This window comes from Halichoerus grypus, chromosome 6 (genome assembly GCF_964656455.1).
Source record: "Halichoerus grypus chromosome 6, mHalGry1.hap1.1, whole genome shotgun sequence".
Classification (NCBI taxonomy): Eukaryota; Metazoa; Chordata; class Mammalia; order Carnivora; family Phocidae; genus Halichoerus; species Halichoerus grypus.
Genome location: NC_135717.1, coordinates 26,168,551 through 26,185,289, shown reverse-complemented (window position 1 = coordinate 26,185,289; position 16,739 = coordinate 26,168,551). Strand labels below are relative to the sequence as shown.

The window sequence follows — 16,739 nt, the reverse complement described above, 5'->3', positions numbered from 1 at the left end:
CATGTATCCTATGTTGTGTTCTTAAAAGCCTGTGTTCCTCTTTTGGTGGAGATTTTTTATTTTTTATTTTTTTAGATTTTGTTCATTGATTTGAGAGAGAGCGCGCGTGAGCATAAGCGGGGGTGGAGGAGGGGCAGAGGAAGAGGGAGGAGGGGCAGAGGAAGAGGGAGAAGCAGACTCTTCGCTGAGCTGGGAGCCCAACTCCGGGCTCAGTCCCGGACCCTGGGATCATGCCCTGAGCGGAAGGCAGATGCTAAACTGACTGAGCCACCCAGGTGCCACTTGGGTGGAGATTTTTAACATTATAATGAGGTAGACGTCACTGTGGGATACCCCCTGGTCCTTCTGCGTTGGTGTGAGTCCGTGGTGGAGCTCAAACTGGTCTAGGCTGGTCGGAGCTCTCCAACAATTGTTGTTTGCCTCTAGAAGGCAAGAAGAAGCGGAGTCAGTGGGGGTCCTGCTGGTGGCAGCAGTTTTAACCTCATTAACGCCATGGGGCACGGTTTCAATCCTGCAGAAACAACTGGAGAATGTGCGTTAGGTCAATCTTTACTTCTGAAACAGCACTGGGAGTTTTACCATTGATTGACTCTGTCTGATATGGTTAGGTTTTTTTCCTGGCCTGGTGGGGACTGTTAGGTTTTTGCATTCCCTTTGTTCCCTTAAAATCCTTAACCACTGAGGTTTTTGCATTTCCTTGTTCTCACACCTAGGAAGTTTTGCAAGGAGTGTGCCAGGCCAAGAAATGCCAGTAAGGCGTAGATCACGGGAAATAGCTGGGGGTCTAAAATGATTTCTATTGCATCACAAAAACTATGTCTTATCGTGCTTTTTCTGGGGACCCCCCTAACTCTTTCTGCTTATATCTGTAAATTATATTCCTTTTGTTAACATTTACAATTCTTCTTTAGGATCCTTTCTCAGGGTCAACATTTGGGCCAATCGCATCTTTGCAATTTCAAAAAAAGGTTAAATACCAGAGTGATTTGTGATCATCAGCAAGAAACAAACAGTATCTGTGCATTAGAGAAACTTGTGAGCCCCCGATTAAAGAAGAGACGCAGGTCAATGACACCAATGGGATAAACCGCCTCATCTGATACAACCTCACCCATTAACTGGATCTATTCTGGAGGAATAGAGGCAAATCCAAATTGTGGGGCGTTCCTGAGAGGCAACTGGCTGGGATGTTTCAAAAATGCCAATGTCTTAAAAAAATAAAAATGGGACAAATTAAAATTAAAGGAAAAGGAGATTAAAGAAGAATAAAGAGGCATGAAACTAAATGCCACTCATGATCCTTGTGGGCCTCTCCCCAGGGTTGCTTGAGTATCCTCACAACATGGCGGCTGTCTTCTCCCAGAGCTGGTGATTCAAGAGAGAGAGCTCGAGGCAGAAGTGGCAATATCTTTTATGACTTAGCCTTGGAGGTCACATACTGTCATTTCCACAATCTCCTACTGGTTACACACATCAGTACTGTTGAGTGTGGGAAGAGACTATACACGGGTGTGAATACCATGGGATGAAGATCACTGACGGACATCTTGCAGGCGGGCTACCACCAGTACCAACCTCACAGGGTTGTTGCGGGAATGAGATGCATTAGTACACGGAAAGGATCCTAGACCAGTGCTCTGCATACAGTAAGTGCTTATAAATGTTAGCTTTTGATATTATTGGCCCACAGGGTAGCTTTTTCCTTTTCTTCAACTCCATATCACTGTCACAATTTTTAAGGCAATAATCTTTCCATCTTTAACCTAAGAGGCTCCTCAGAATCACCTGTGGGATTTTCAGTTTAATATTGCTTTTTCAAACAATTTTAGTATCTTTTAAATATATATGTATATTCTCTTAGAGAATGGGGGGAGAGGGAGAGAGAATCCCAAGAAGGCTCCACGCCCAGCTCGAATCCCAATGCAGGGTTCGATCTCACAACCCTGAGATCATGACCGGAGCCAAAATTAAGAGTTGGACGCTTACTGCCTTCGGCTCAGGTCATGATCCCAGGGTCCTGGGATCGAGCCCCACATCGGGCTCCCTGCTCCGCGGAGAGCCTGCTTCTCCCTCTCCCACTCCCCCTACTTGTGTTCCCTCTCTCCCTGTCTCTCTCTCTGTCAAATAAATAAACAAAATCTTTAAAAAAAAAAAAAAAAGAGTTGGACGCTTAACCAACTGAGCCACTCAGGTGCCCCTAAAATAATTTTAAATGGTTTTTATTTTTTTATTTTTTATTTTTTTTAAAGGTTTTATTTATTTGACAGAGAGGGAACACAAGCAGGGGGAGTGGGAGAGGGAGAAGCAGGCTTCCCGCAGAGCGGGGAGCCCGATGCGGGGCTCGATCCCAAGACCCTGGGACCATGACCTGAGCCGAAGGCAGACGCTTAAGGACTGAGCCACCCAGGCGCCCCAACCAACTGAGCCACTCAGGTGCCCCTAAAATAATTTTAAATGGTTTTTATTTTTTTAGTTTTTTAAAATTTTGTTTATTTATTTGAGAGAGAGAGAATGAGAGACAGAGAGCATGAGAGGGAGAAGGGTCAGAAGGAGAAGCAGACTCCCCACCGAGCAGGGAGCCCGATGCGGGGCTCGATCCCGGGACTCCAGGATCATGACCCGAGCCAAAGGCAGTGGCTTAACCAACTGAGCCACCCAGGCGCCCCTAAATGGTTTTTAAATTTATGAAAACAATAATGCTTGTTCAACTTTACAAAAATATGTATAACATTTGCTTGTTCCCAATGATACAGAAACAGGAAGAATAAAAAGTGTCACCCTTCTTCATACTCTATCCTGTTTCCCTCCCTAGGAGTAACCACTATTAAGTTTATATTCTTCTGACCACTTTATCCTAATTTATAGATGTGTTATACTAGTGTTAAATAATTGGGATTCTACTGTATATACGGATGAGTGATTTAGAAATTGGTTGAACAGTTTATCTTGGAAATCATGCATGTTATATCAATGCATTTAGATGACAGTCTCCAGTCCCTCCTCACTCCCCAAGGACTGACCATTGAGAGATTTTTTTCTAGGAGGCAGGGACATGTTCTCATAATTTGCGATTTCTTTTTTAAAAATATTTTATTTGATAGACAGTGAGAGAGAGAGAGAATGCAAGCACGAGTGGGGGGAGGGGCATAGGGAGAGGGAGGAAGAAGCAGACTCCCCACTGAGCAGGGAGCCCCATGCGGGGCTGGATCCCAGGACTCTGGGATCATGACCTGAGCTGAAAGCAGATGCTTAACCAACTGAGCCGCCCCAGTACCCCAATAATTTGCGATTTCATGTGGAATGGAATAATGGAGTCATGACAAAGTTTGATCCCCAGATAGGTCAGTAAGCTTGACTCCATTTCAAATCTGTAATGCAGTGTTGGGGAAAGTCTGTGAGCTCTGGAGTCAAGACACGTCTGGATTCCAATGTTAGCCCTGATGCTTGCTAGTGGGGTGACGTTGGGCAAGGTTTGCTTTTCTTTGTATTAATCTCTCTCCTTCAGTCTCCAATTTGTAAAGCCACCGCATGGAGATATGAAATGAGGTCATCCATGATGTCAGGTGCCAGGGAGGCTCCTAGCCTGAGGTACTCAGTCTAGCTTAGCGCTGTCACCGCACCTTTTGGACAGAGTGCGGAACTGCCCACAAGAGGGCGCAAGTGAGCAGGTGTGAGTGCACTGCCGCCCCTGGGCTGTGCGGGGTGCCGAGGTTCAGATGCCACCTTTGTATTCATTACAAATATCCCTGCAGTGTGTAAACACCATCCTCTCAGGAGATGGCAGAATAAAATTGTGTCGTGAATATAATGAGTGCTCCAGGGGGTGGCAACAGCTCTGCTCTGCCTCTGGGGAGGTTGCCTTCTGGTTGCTATGGAATTTTCACAACTGTTCCCTTCCCAAAAGCACGGAGTCAAAGCCGTTTTGTGACCAAGACCTTGGTTTCACCACCTTTAAAATAGATGGCATCATACTTTCCATTCCCTCCTCATCAAGTTAGCTGGAGAAATTTGGGCAGAGTTGGGGGCCACTCAAAAAAGTGTTTGAATGAACACAAAGTAACATGCTCATATTTTTAAAAAAATATTATTATTTTTTAGGGGGGAGGGACGGAGAGAGACTCTTAAGCAGGCTTCACGCCCAGTGCGGAGCCTGACACAGGCTCTATCTCACGACCCTGAGATCATGACTCTGAGATCATAACATGAGCCAAAATCAAGAGTCCTACACTTAAGCACCTGAGCCACCCAGGTGCCCCCAAAAGTATTTTTTTAAACTGGTTAATCATGGGGCACCTAGGTGGCTCAGTCAGTCAAGCTTCTGACTTTTGATTTTGGCTCAGGTCATGATCTTAGGGTAGTGAGATCCAGCCCTGCATGGGGCTCTACACTGAGGGGGGAGTCTGCTTGAGATTCTCTCTCTCTTCTCCTTGCCCCTCCTCCTACTCATGTGCACACTCTCTCTCTCTGTCTAGATAAATACATGAATAAATAAATCTTTCAAAAAATAAAGCTGGCTAATCATGACATACCAAATCTTATCTCATTTAACCCTCAGAACAACCCTATGTGGGGGATACTATCATTATCCCTGCTTGATGATTGAGAAAATGGGAGTCACAGAGAGGGCTAGCAACTTTCCCAACATCACACAGCTAGGAAGGTGTAGAAGCAAGTTTCAAAGTCTTGTTTATCCAGACTCCACAGCTCATGCATCTAACCACTGCACATACGGCCTTTTTGCTTGAGGTAAAGACTCCTGGACTCAAGAGTCAGAAGTCATGGTTGAATCACAGCTGTTTCACTGCTGGGTAAATTTGCTGTGCGCAAGGGTCAGTAGTTTTTTTCTGTTTCTCCATGAAAAATTGGGGTCTGGGGAGAGTATGACTCTTCATCCACTAATATCCCTCTCCTGAGGTTGTGTAGGTATCAGATGTGACACGGCTGTGAAGGTGCTTTGCAAACTGTAAAGCGAGGTCCACACATGGAGGAGGCATGCTGACAAAGTTGAAGATGCTGATGATGGTGAGCAAATAATCAGGGGCTGCAGGGTCCTCGTTGAATTTGTGGCTAGGTCTACTTCCTTCTCCTTTCTTACTCTTAGTCCTATGACTGTATTCATTCACCAAATACTGGGTGCCCACTGTGGGCCAAGCTCTGTCCTGGGCCCTGGGGGTTCAACAATCAGACAACAGAGCAGGCACAAGTCACTGCTCTCAAAAAGCTTCCATTCTGGTGGAGGGAGGCAGATAAGACACACGTGCACCTGTAACGTGTCAGAGCATGAGTGCTTTGGGAAAAAATAAGCAGGAAAGAGTAGGGAGAGAACCCAGGCTGGGACAAGGTGCAGACGTAACTAGAGCTTTGAAGATCCGAGGTGCCTCTGCAGGACTGTTCTAGGACTACTGGCTCCAGAATAGACTCTAGACGCACAAGGACACAAGCAGGGAGACCATGAAGGGGCCAGTGCAGTAATCAAGAGACCATGGGCTGGACCGGGGAGGGGGCAGGGTAGAAACAGTGAGAAGTGGTCAGATTGTGGACATAGAGATCCGACCACCAGGACCTGCTGACAGAGCAGATGTGAGGAGTGAAAATAGGAAAGCCATTGATGGTTTCTCTGAGGTTTCTGAGCTGAGCAACCATCTGCAAAAATGGAGCTGTCGCTTCCTGAGAGGGGAGATGGTGGGAAAGACAGAGTAGAGGAAGGACCCTTGGGGATCAAGGTTAGCGCTGTTGGGTTTGGGATGCACCCTACTTTTACATGGAAAAATGGATTCTGGTTCTGCCGGTCACAATGCAAAAGGGTACGCTTACAGGGATGGGAGGAATTTATGACCAATTTGCAATATATCAGAGCATGTAGAGTGGTTAGCACAATTGCCCAACATGTAATTAAGTTTTATTTTATTTAACAAGTACTTAATAGCCCCTACTGTGTGGCAGGCACCATATATGTAATATTAACTCATAGTGTATGCTATCTTATTAGTCCTCACACCAACCCTGTGTGGTAGGTCCCGTTATTGTCCTCATTTTATTTTATTTTATTTTAAGATTTTATTTATTTTATTTGACAGAGACACAGCGAGAGAGGGAACACAAGCAGGGTGAGTGGGAGAGGGAGAAGCGATGTGGGGCTCGATCCCTGGACCCTGGGATCATGACCTGAGCCAAAGGCAGACGCTTAATGACTGAGCCACCCAGGCGCCCCTGTCCTCATTTTACAGATGACAAAACTGAGGCACAGAGATTCAGGAACTTCCCCGAGATTATGAAGCTACTAAGGATATAGCAGAGCTGGAATTTAACTCGAAGTAGACTGGTTCAGAATCCCTGCACTTAACATCTATGTTAATTATGTAGTTAATTAAGTGAAGTAATTTACAGTACATGTTGGTTATCATTGTCATCGTGATCATGGATTCTATTCATGAAGCAGGCAAGCTGGAGAGGGGCGTGCTATATAAAATAAATTCAGACTCGTCATGTGACCTGTTGGCCTGGGGTCTTTGCGTGGGCTGCTGCCTCTGCATAAGCCGCCCTCGCTCCTCTCCTGTTTGATTCCGAAGTTAGCTGAAGCATCACTTCCTTATGGAAACTTCCCTTGCACCCAGTAAACCCCCTAGTTATAAATTCTTACAGCATGTCATACCCACTTTGGTTGCAATACTCACCATTGCATTTACGTCACTGAACAGTTTTTTAAATTGTGGTAAAAAACACATAGCGTTAAATTTACCATCGTCATTTTTAAGTGCACAGTAGTGTTGAGTATATTCACACTGTCGTGCAACAGATCTCTAGAAATTTTTCATCTTGCAAAACCAAAACTCTATACCAAAAAAACACTAATGCTCCCACTCCCTCCCCACACCCTTTCTACTTTCTGTTTCCATGATTTTGACTACTTTAGGTATTTCATATGAGTGGAATGATATACAATTTGCCCTTTTGTGACTGACTGATTTCATTTAGCATAATGTCCTCGAGGTTCATCCATGTTTGTAGCATGTATCAAAATTTCCTTCTTTTTTAAGGTTGCATAGAATGCCACTGTATGTACACATCGTATTTTCTTTATCCAGTCTTCTGTTGATGGATATTTGAGTTGATTCTACCTCTTGGCTATGGTGAATATGCTGCAGTGGACATGGGTATGCAATATCTCTTTGAGATCTTGCTTTGAATTCTTTTGGATGTCTACTCGGAAGTGGATTTGCTGGATCAGATGGTAGTTCTGTTTTTATTTTATTTTATTTTTTTTAAAGATTTTATTTATTCATTTGAGACACAGAGATACAGAGAGAGAGAGAGAGAGAGAGAGAGCATGAGCAGTGGGAGAGGCAGAGGGAGAGGAAGAAGCAGACTCCCCTCTGAGTCAGGAGCCCGATGTGGGACTCGATCCCAGGACCCTGGGATCATGACCTGAGCCAAAGGCAGATGCTTAACCATCTGAGCCACCCAGGTGCCCCAGATGGTAGTTCTGTTTTTAATTATTTAAGGAACCGTTTTCCATAACGGCTGCACCAATTTACGTCCCCACCAACAGTGCAGAAGGGTTTCATTTTCTCTACATCCTCGCCAATACTTGCTATTTTCTGTTGTTTTGATAGTAGCAATCTTAATGGATATGAGGTGATATCTCATTGTGGTTTTGATTTGCATTTCTCTTATGACTAATGATGTTGAGCATCTTTTCATGTATTTGTTGGCCATCTGTATGTCTTCTTTGGAGAAATGTCTATTCAAATCCTTTGCCCATTTTAACATCTAGTTATTTTTGTTGTTCGTTGTTGTTGGGTTGTAGAAACTCTTCATATATTCTGGATATTAACTCTTTATCAGATACATAGTTTGCAAATATTTCCCCCCACTCCTTAGGTTGCCTTTTCTACTCATTGTACATTTTATTTAATAGACCTCTCTCACCTGACCTGACCTGTTTAGCTTACCATGCTATTCCCCCAAGTCTAGCTGTTGGAGGATGTCATGGAGAGGACGTGGACATTAGTTGGCCCTTGAGCTGGCCCTGGGTAATTGCAGGCTCCTCACCCTGTCCCCTGTCCTTGGTATGTACATTCTGCCCACTATTCCCACAGTAGGAGCTGGTTTCAAGAATGCAAACTTGAGAGAGCAAGGTGGTGTTGGAAATATCTGGACTTGATACATGACTGAACCCCATTAAGGCTTCTATATAAACTTTTAAGATTCTGGGAGGCAGTGCAGGGATCTACTTGTCTTGCAACTGTCTAAAACAAGCCTTGTATATAAGTTCCCTTGCTTATTAAACCTGCCTATTATTATTAAATAATTAAACCTATTATTAAACCTATCAATCTGGAGCGGTCTCTCTCTTTCTTGGGTCTTTCTTTGCCCTCTGTATACAGGGCCAATTTCAAATTACACCTGGGAAGCTCCTGAATTTGCAAACCAACACTAGCACCATGCCTGGTTCCCACCAGACTTCAAGTGTTTCTTGAAGGAAATAAGGAAGGGCTGAATACATTCTAGAAGAGAACTGGGAGAGGTATTTGGGGAACATCCTATGGGTTCCCCAAACCAGCAGTATCCAATAGAAGTATAATAGGAGACACATAATTTTTAAAGTTTCTAGTAGCTGTATTTTAGAAAAGGAGAAACAGGAGAAAATAATTGTAATGATATATTTTATTTAACTATCTATATCCAAAATATTATCATTTTAACATGCAATCATTTTAAAACTTCTTTTTTTTTTTTTAATATTTTATTCATTAGAGAGAGAGAGCACAAGCAGGGGGAGTGGCAGAGGGAGAAGCAGGCTCCCCACTGAGCAGGGAGCTGGGCACTGGGGCTCCATCCCAGGACCCTGAAATCATGACCTGTGCCCAAGGCAGATGCTTAACCCACTGAGCCACCCAGGCACCCCCATTTTAAAACTTCTTAATGAGTTTGAAAAATGTGTTTTTTTGTGTTTTGGTTTTTGTTTTGTTTTTATTATTATTTTTTTAAATCCTATGTCTTAAAAAAACATCTCAGTTCATTGGTGCCATGATTTCAATGCTGCATAACCACCCGTGGCTAGTGGCCAATGTTTTGGAGAGCGTAGCCTGTGCGCCCTTGGGATCCTCTGGGTGCCGGGGCGCGGCAGCCGGTGGGCGCTTGGCAAGGTTTGCGGGATGGAAGCAAACAATGAACGCAGACCCGAGACTGTGAATAGAGGTCTCCGATGCCAACAGGTGTACTAACCCAGCACTTGCCGGAACTTGGCTACATTCCAAGAAAGCGATCTCCCCTCCAGGAAGGAAGTCCGGACAGGCTGTGTAGGTGTGCGCTGCCCCCGCCAGGGTTGTCGCTGTGCCGCGTGGGCGAGCAGACCCGGCAGCGGCCAGAGCTCCAGGCGCTGGGGACGCAAAAGCCGGCTGGAGGTGAGGCGGGTTCGCCGGGTCTCGGGGCCAGCGCTGGGACTGTCTTCCCGGGTATCCGCCGAGACTCAGCGACTCCTCCCTGGCTCCGAGAGAGGGGATCGATGGGAAGAACCAGGCGCCCCAGCGGGGTCTGTCCACAACTCGGGGCGGCAGGGGAGTGGCCAGGGCGGGTGGCAGCTGTGGCGGGGGAGCGGGGAGCGAGCCGGGATGGGGAACAAGAAATGGGGGGAGAATCACCCCGGGGCTGGAATCTCGAAATGGGAGGATCTAGGCGGCGCCTCCCGCTTCGGGCTGCATTGCGCTGACCCGTTGCGTTAGGAAAGCCTCTGAAGAGTGCACACAATCCGCCGCCCTGTGCAGCCCGCCTCGAGGCTGCAGGAGGGAAAGAATAATCGCACCCAGTTATCTGGTACTCACTGAACCATGCTGGACCCGGTGAGTTTGCCTCTGCGCCGGGTCGTGATTCAGAGCTCGCTTTGGAATTGCACTGTTTATGCGCTCTGCGCCTCTGGACAAGTTCCTTACCCTCTCTGGGCTCCAATGTTCACCTCCGTAAAAAGGGGCTTAAAATAAGACGTCTGTCCTAGGGTTTCTGTGAGCCTTGTGTGTGCTGGGGACCCAAGAAGCACTTCCTAAATGTTAGACGTTTGTTTTTCCCCTGGGACAGTCTCCTGAGATACGGCCTCAGGGTTCCATTTTACCCATGAAATTTGGGCTCAGACAGGTTAAGTAACTTGTCCGCAGCAATTAGATGGAAACAGCAGGGTTTGAATCCAAGAAGTCGAGCTCCAGAGACTGGGCATGAATGTCTAATCCATGTCCCACTATTTCTTAGAAGGTTGAAGGGAGGTGGGGGAAAGCTGCTTCTGAGACCCCTTCTCCCTATCTGTGAATTGGGTACAATGATGTAATTGTGAGGGGTTATGGTGAGGATTAACTGAGTTAACACACATAAGTATGTCCCTACTAGAGTGTGCATGCCACAAGGGTAGGATCCTTTTGCGGTTTTGTTTGCAGATTTATCCCCAGTGGTTGGCACACAGTAGATGCTCAGTAAACACTCGTTGAGTGGATGAGAAGCACATATTAGTTGTTATTCTTACAACAATCCCTGCTAGCCCCATACTACTGATGAGGAGACTGAGGTTCAGGGAGGTTAGGTAACTTCCTGGTTGTTACACGGGTGGCTGGTAGAGGAGTCAGCATTTGAGCCAAGGTCTATTGATCATAAAGTCTGCATGTTCTTGACATTCAGTTCAAGTTCCATCATCGCTTAGTTGAGTGAATTTGGCAAGTTATTGCTCTTCTGGGTCTTAGTTTCCTTATCTGGAAAATGGGGACAATAAAGATAACTACCCTCTGTGGTTTTCTTCTGGATCAGATAAACCTAAAGCACTCAGAACAGTGCCCGGCACTTAGCAGATGCTCAATAAACACGGGCTACAGTGAATGCTGTGATTTTCCCCTGCAGGAGTAGAGGGTTGGTACAAAAGGTATGTTCATTTAGAGGAGGCAGAGGGGAGAGTTGAAGTGGGAGGGGAGGGAGGAGGTGACCAAAGAGCTTTCTTGCCTTCTGTGTAGTTCACAGAACCAGGCCCCCGTTTGCTATCTGGAACATTCCTAGGAAACCCCCTACACTCAGTGCAGAGTGAGGGGTGTCACCCGGTATCCTAGTCTCCATCTAGTGTACAAGGAGGCTGTCACTGGGAGCCTTTTGTTGTACAACGAGGGCACAAGGTCCTCTGCTTCAGTGCATTACCCACTGCAGCTGATGAGGCTTTTGGGAGGAGGATTTCAGGTGGCAAAGGGACAGTTCATACTAGTTATTGTGGCTAGATCTGGATTCAGATATTGTCTTGGAGTAATTCCCAGCTCTGGGACTTTGATAAGTTGCTTTCTGAGCTTCAGTTCCCTGATCTGTAGGATGGGTGCAATATGCAAAAATATGGTATAGTTTCTAGAAGTAGGGAAACGGAGGGGAAGAAAAATTTTCCTAGAGGAAAATGCTGAGGTACTAATTTCTTCGTCTTATCAATGGGAATTGGGAGATACTATGCAAAGTTTGTGGCACATTATATCATTCACAGCAGTGGTTCTCAGCTGGGGGCCATTTTACCTCCCAGAGGATACTTGTCCATTCCTGGAGATATTTTTGGTTGCCCACAGCTTGTGTGGTTAGTGATGGGGAGTATCCTTCTGGCACCTAACGGAGGGAAGCTAGGGATGCTGCTCAACATCCTCTAATACTCAAGACAGCCCCCACAACAGAGCATATCTCACTCAAAATGTCAACAGTGCTGAGGTTGAGAAACTCTGACTTACACCTACAAGAGGATTACTGATTTGTCCTTTTGCTTTGGATTCTGATTTGGCTCAGCTCCATCCTGATTGGCAGGCAGGATTCTGCAATCCAGGCATTCCACAAGTCGCCCCAGGGATGACAGTTCTGGGAGCTGTTAAACCCACTGGAGGTAGAGTATATTGTCCCCATTTCACAGATGAGGGTAGGGAAAATTGAGGTTCAAAAGAATAGAATCGTAGAGCCTCAGAGGGGTAGAGTTGGAGAGCACCAGAGTCAGGATTTGATGCAAGTGAGCTTGCTGAGAAATGTGGGCTGGTTCCACGCTGCCTGTCCTTTATCTCTGGAAGGGCCACGCCATCATAATCATGGAGTTAACTTATAAGGTCTGAGTGTTGCCCCAGGGGCCATACATGCAAAACAAACTGGCCCGTGTTCAGGGTGTCTAGTGGAGCATCATGTTGTGGAAGAATACTTTGGTGAATACACGAAAAGATAGGCTCTTTGCACTCCAACTCACTCCCTGGGATTAAAAAAAAAAAAAAAAAATCAACCTAGTTCTTCCTTATGGTGTCTAAGAGATAAAATAACCTTTAGAAAGGACTTTGCTCTTTTCAGTGTGCTGATGCCAAAAGAACACTGTTGGGAGGGCCGGGCTGGGGTTCAGGAAGAAAGAAATACACAATTTGAGCGCCCAGGCAGGGTTTCTTTGCAGACCCAGTGCACAGAGGCCATGGCTTAACCATGACGTTGGGGATCAAGGACTGATCTGCATTTTAGGTGGGTGTGAGCTGGTTATTTATTGGCCGATGAGGAGAGAGAAGCTGGATGGCCAGGCCCAGCGGGGTGACTAATAGAGCAAGCAGAGCTGTGTCTCAGGCATAAGATGGACGGGCTTTATGGGTTGGTACAAAAAAAAAAAGGACTCGTGTCTCCGCAGAGTGGAGAGGAAATGCCGGGACGGAGGGCAGGTAAGAAAGGTTTTTGCTTTGTTTTTTTTTAAAGATTTTATTTATTTATTTATTTGAGAGAAAGAGAGTGTGTGTGCGCACACAAGTGGGGGGGGGGGAAGAGGAAGAGGGAGAGGAAGAGAGAGAATCCCAAGCAGACTCCACGCTGAGCATGGAGTCAACACAGGGCTCAATCCCAGGACCCTGAGATCATAACCTGAGCCGAAACCAAGAGTTGGAGGCTTAACTGACTGAGCCACCCAGGCACCCCAAGAAAAGGTGTTTTGAAGTGGTGTGGGGGGTCACAGAAATGATAGAGAAAACCCTTGGGAGTGTGCCATGAGAGGAGGCAGAAACAGGCTGTCCTGTTGCTTACCACCAGATGCCAGGTCCAGAATAAATGCACGATCATTACTTGTCAGAGGAAAGAATGACTATGGGGAAGTGGGAAGCAAGGGAGCATGTTGGCTCAGCAAGCTCTGGAGCTGTCTACCTGAATCAAAATCTGGGCTTCCCTTGGTCCTACTGTGCCACTGTGGCTGAGTTATTGTACTTTTCAGGGCTCAGTTTGCTTGTCTGTAGAATGGGTAGTGTGCTAAGAGCTCCCACCTCCTCCTGGTGGCTATCAGGGTTAATGAGAAAATATGGTGCACTGTAAGCCACTCAATAAATATTATCTCTAACTCCCCCTCTTCCTCTTTGCCCTTCTCTTCTTCCTCTTATAACAATGAGGATGATGATCATGATCCAAGTTCAGTCAGAGATGCATGGGTTAGAATCCCATCTGCTTCTATTTAGCTGTGTGACCTTGGACAAATTACTGTACCCTCTCTGGGCCTCAATGTAATCGTCATAAAGTGGGGATGATAATACCTCTCCATAAAGTTGTTGGAGGATGTGATTGCTACTGCATGTGAGGGGCATAGCATGATGCCTGGCCCCCAGGAAGGTGCTCAGTATATGGTGCTGTCTTTATGCTTATTGATATAGTTGTTGTCTGCCTAGTTTCCTTCTGCCCTGGAGAGGCAAAGAGTTGCTCAGTGGATATGGATGTCAGAGAAGTGGGGTGTATAATCACGTTTTGCCAGGCAGGGTCCTCTCCCCAGGAGGAAGGGTCAGGTTGAAGGTATGCACTTCTCTCTAGAAGTTCAGTGAATCACTCTGTGGTTTATGTTTGCCAAGAGTTCCCAGAATGGAGTGCCAGGAGATTGGATTAGATTACTTCTCAGGCTATTTTCAGCCACCTCAGGTTCAATGTTCCCAGAGATAAACCCAGGTTGATGCAATGCTAATCATCAGTAGAGTCATTTGTGGAAAGAACATTCCTTATTTATAGGAAAAGAAGTAAGGGGCTGGGTAAGATTTCTGTATTTTTACAAGTGTCAGAACAAATAAGTTTCATTTTCGATGGCATTTGAATCAGGGTGGGTAGCATTTAAAAGAAGCGCAGAAAGTCCTATTTCTATAAGTTCACAGGGAGAATTGGAGGTCCAGAGTTGCTGTTCCCAATCTTTCATTTGTTAGCACCCGCAATAAATGAAAAATCGTGGCTCTCCAATGGAGACGTGGAGTTTTCTCCTGTGGCAGAGACTTGACTTATAAATTTTATCAGAGGAAACCCCTTAGCAGGAGAGGAGGTAGGTGGAAATCCCAGGAAGATGGTTTAATTTGTCCTGCTGGAACTGTCATTCCTGGAGTGACTCATGAATGCCTGAATTGCAGGGTCCTCTCTGCTAGTCACTGTGGAACCGAGCCAAATTGGAACAGAAACAAAAATCAGTAATCTTGAGCCTGTTCTGGGGCACCTGGGTGGCTCAGTCGGTTAAGCATCTGCCTTAGGCTCAGGTCATGATCCCAGGGTCCTGGGATCGAGCCCCTACCTCGGGCTTCAGGCTTCCTGCTCAGCAGGGAGTCCACTTCTCCCTCTCTCTCTGTCCCTCCCCTTGCTCGTGCTCTCTCTCTCTCTCTCAAGTAATTAAGTAAAATCTTAAAAAAAAAAAAAAAATCCCAAGCCTGTTCTTTATTGCAAATGTTGATATTTTATTCACTATGTATTTTTGCATTATTTCCTACTTTTAAAAATATTGCATAAAATAGTATTTGTCTAGGTTACTGGGAGTTTTGGTACTCCCCCTTAAATTTGCGTCCCATGCAAACTCCTCACCCTGCTTCACCCTGCTCCTGGCCATTCTGCAATTAGCACTGAATCTAGAAACTTCCCAAGCTTAACATCATGCTTACCCAGCATGGGCAAAAAGATGGCTAAACGCAGGATGTGGATGTTGAAAAAATGAGTTGAAAAAGAGAAAAATCTGCTTCCCTGAGAGGAAGGGATATTTACAATACTGTATTCCACTCCTTACTGGCTGTGTTCCCTGGCCAGGTTACTGAACCTCTCTGTGCCTCAGTGTCTTTCTCAGTAAAATAAGGATAATGACAGTACCTCATTGCTAAGGCTATGGTAAGGATTTAACGAGTTAATACCCATCAGATTCTCATAATCGTGTCTGGCACATACATATTGGTTGTTTTGTTATCCTTGGTTTCTGCTTCTGTTTTTCCTTCTCCAAATCTGGAACCCTAATGCTTGGGTTGTATTATATAATGTTTGCTTAAATAGGCATTATAAGGACTAGTATCAGGATCTCAATTAGTCTGGTTAAGAACTAAGCTTCTAGTCCCAGAGGTGGATCCAGAAAGGGGTTCTTTTTCCTCTCAAAGAGAGAGGTTTGCCACAGACCCAGGGTATGGATAGAGCTCACCCTGGCTTTACTGTCTTCTCCTGCCTTTCTGAGACCCAGTGGTAGAGAAAGCGGTAGGGGATCCTAGCCACAGGGGATATTAAGGTTTATCATTTTTCACTGCTCCTGGCAGGAGTCTGAGCACACGGATGGTGGCGAAGGGGATGAGGAGGGGTTTCCACAGCCTGTAGGTCTCCAGGAAGTGAGGTCCTTCCTTGGTTTGCAGAGGAGGCCACTGCTTCTAGCAGCTCTCAGGGGGTGCAAGAGCCATTACACGTATCCTGTGTTGTCTCTGGCTCTCCCAGAGGGGGTTCCTTGTTCTTCTGGGACAAGCTGGAGCAGGCCAGCCATGCAAGAAGGCACTGAGCTGCCAAGGTGCAAGCAACCCACCACTTTTCCCTTCCCACCTCCCTCCACCTGCATCTTGCGGCCTTCATTAACTGTCTGCTCTGCAGTGATTCTCAAACCTTCGCGTACAGAAGAATCTCCTGGGAAACCTGATAAGGAGGCAAATTACCAGGTCCCATCCCAGACCAGTGCTAAAACCAAGAAGGTTCTGGGTAAACTGGGACTAGTTGGTCATCTGATGATCCTCCATCTGAAGGCCTCCAGCAGGCTCCCAAGTGAGTCTCGTGGGCTTCTCAGCTTGATGCTCTCTGATGTGCACGGATTCATGAAATTTTATTTTATTTATTTATTTTTAAAAGATTTTATTTATTTATTTATTTGTTTAAAGATTTTATTTATTTATTTGACAGAGAGAGACACAGCGAGAGAGGGAACACAAGCAGGGGGAGTGGGAGAGGGAGAAGCAGGCTTCCCGCAGAGCAGGGAGCCCGACGTGGGGCTCGATCCCAGGACCCTGAGATCATGACCTGAGCTGAAGGCAGAAGCTTAATGACTGAGCCACCCAGGCACCCCAAGATTTTATTTATTTTTGAGAGTGAGAGAGAGTGTACAAGCAGGGGAAGAAGCAGGCAGAGGGAGAGGGAGAAGCAGGTTCCCCGCTGAGCAGGGAGCCCGATGTGGGGCTCGATCCCAGGACCCTGGGATCATGACCCGAGCCAAAGGCAGACGCTTAACGACTGAGCCACCCAGGCACCCTTATTTTATTTTTTTTAAGATTTATTTATTTGAGAGAGAAAGAGAGGGAGGGAGGGGCAGAGGGAAAGGGAGAGAGAGTCTCCCAACACAGGACTGTATCTCACGACCCTGAAGTTATAACCTGAGCTGAGATCAAGAGTCAGACGCTTAACTGACTGAGCCACCCAGGCACCCTGATCAACGAAACTTTATTTATTTATTTAATTTAATTTAATTTTTATTTTTTTTAAAGATTGTA

General features: G+C 46.0%; 1 protein-coding gene across 1 annotated transcript in view; it reads left to right on the top strand.

Annotated features, from left to right (window-relative positions):
- The first annotated feature begins 9,457 nt into the window (after positions 1-9,457).
- The window catches only part of TMC5 (transmembrane channel like 5), a 70,945-nt gene continuing 63,663 nt past the window's right edge, over positions 9,458-16,739 (top strand). The window contains exon 1 of the mRNA XM_078074764.1: positions 9,458-9,535. The gene's annotated coding sequence lies outside the window, so the exon portion shown is untranslated. The remainder of the gene's footprint in view (positions 9,536-16,739) is intronic.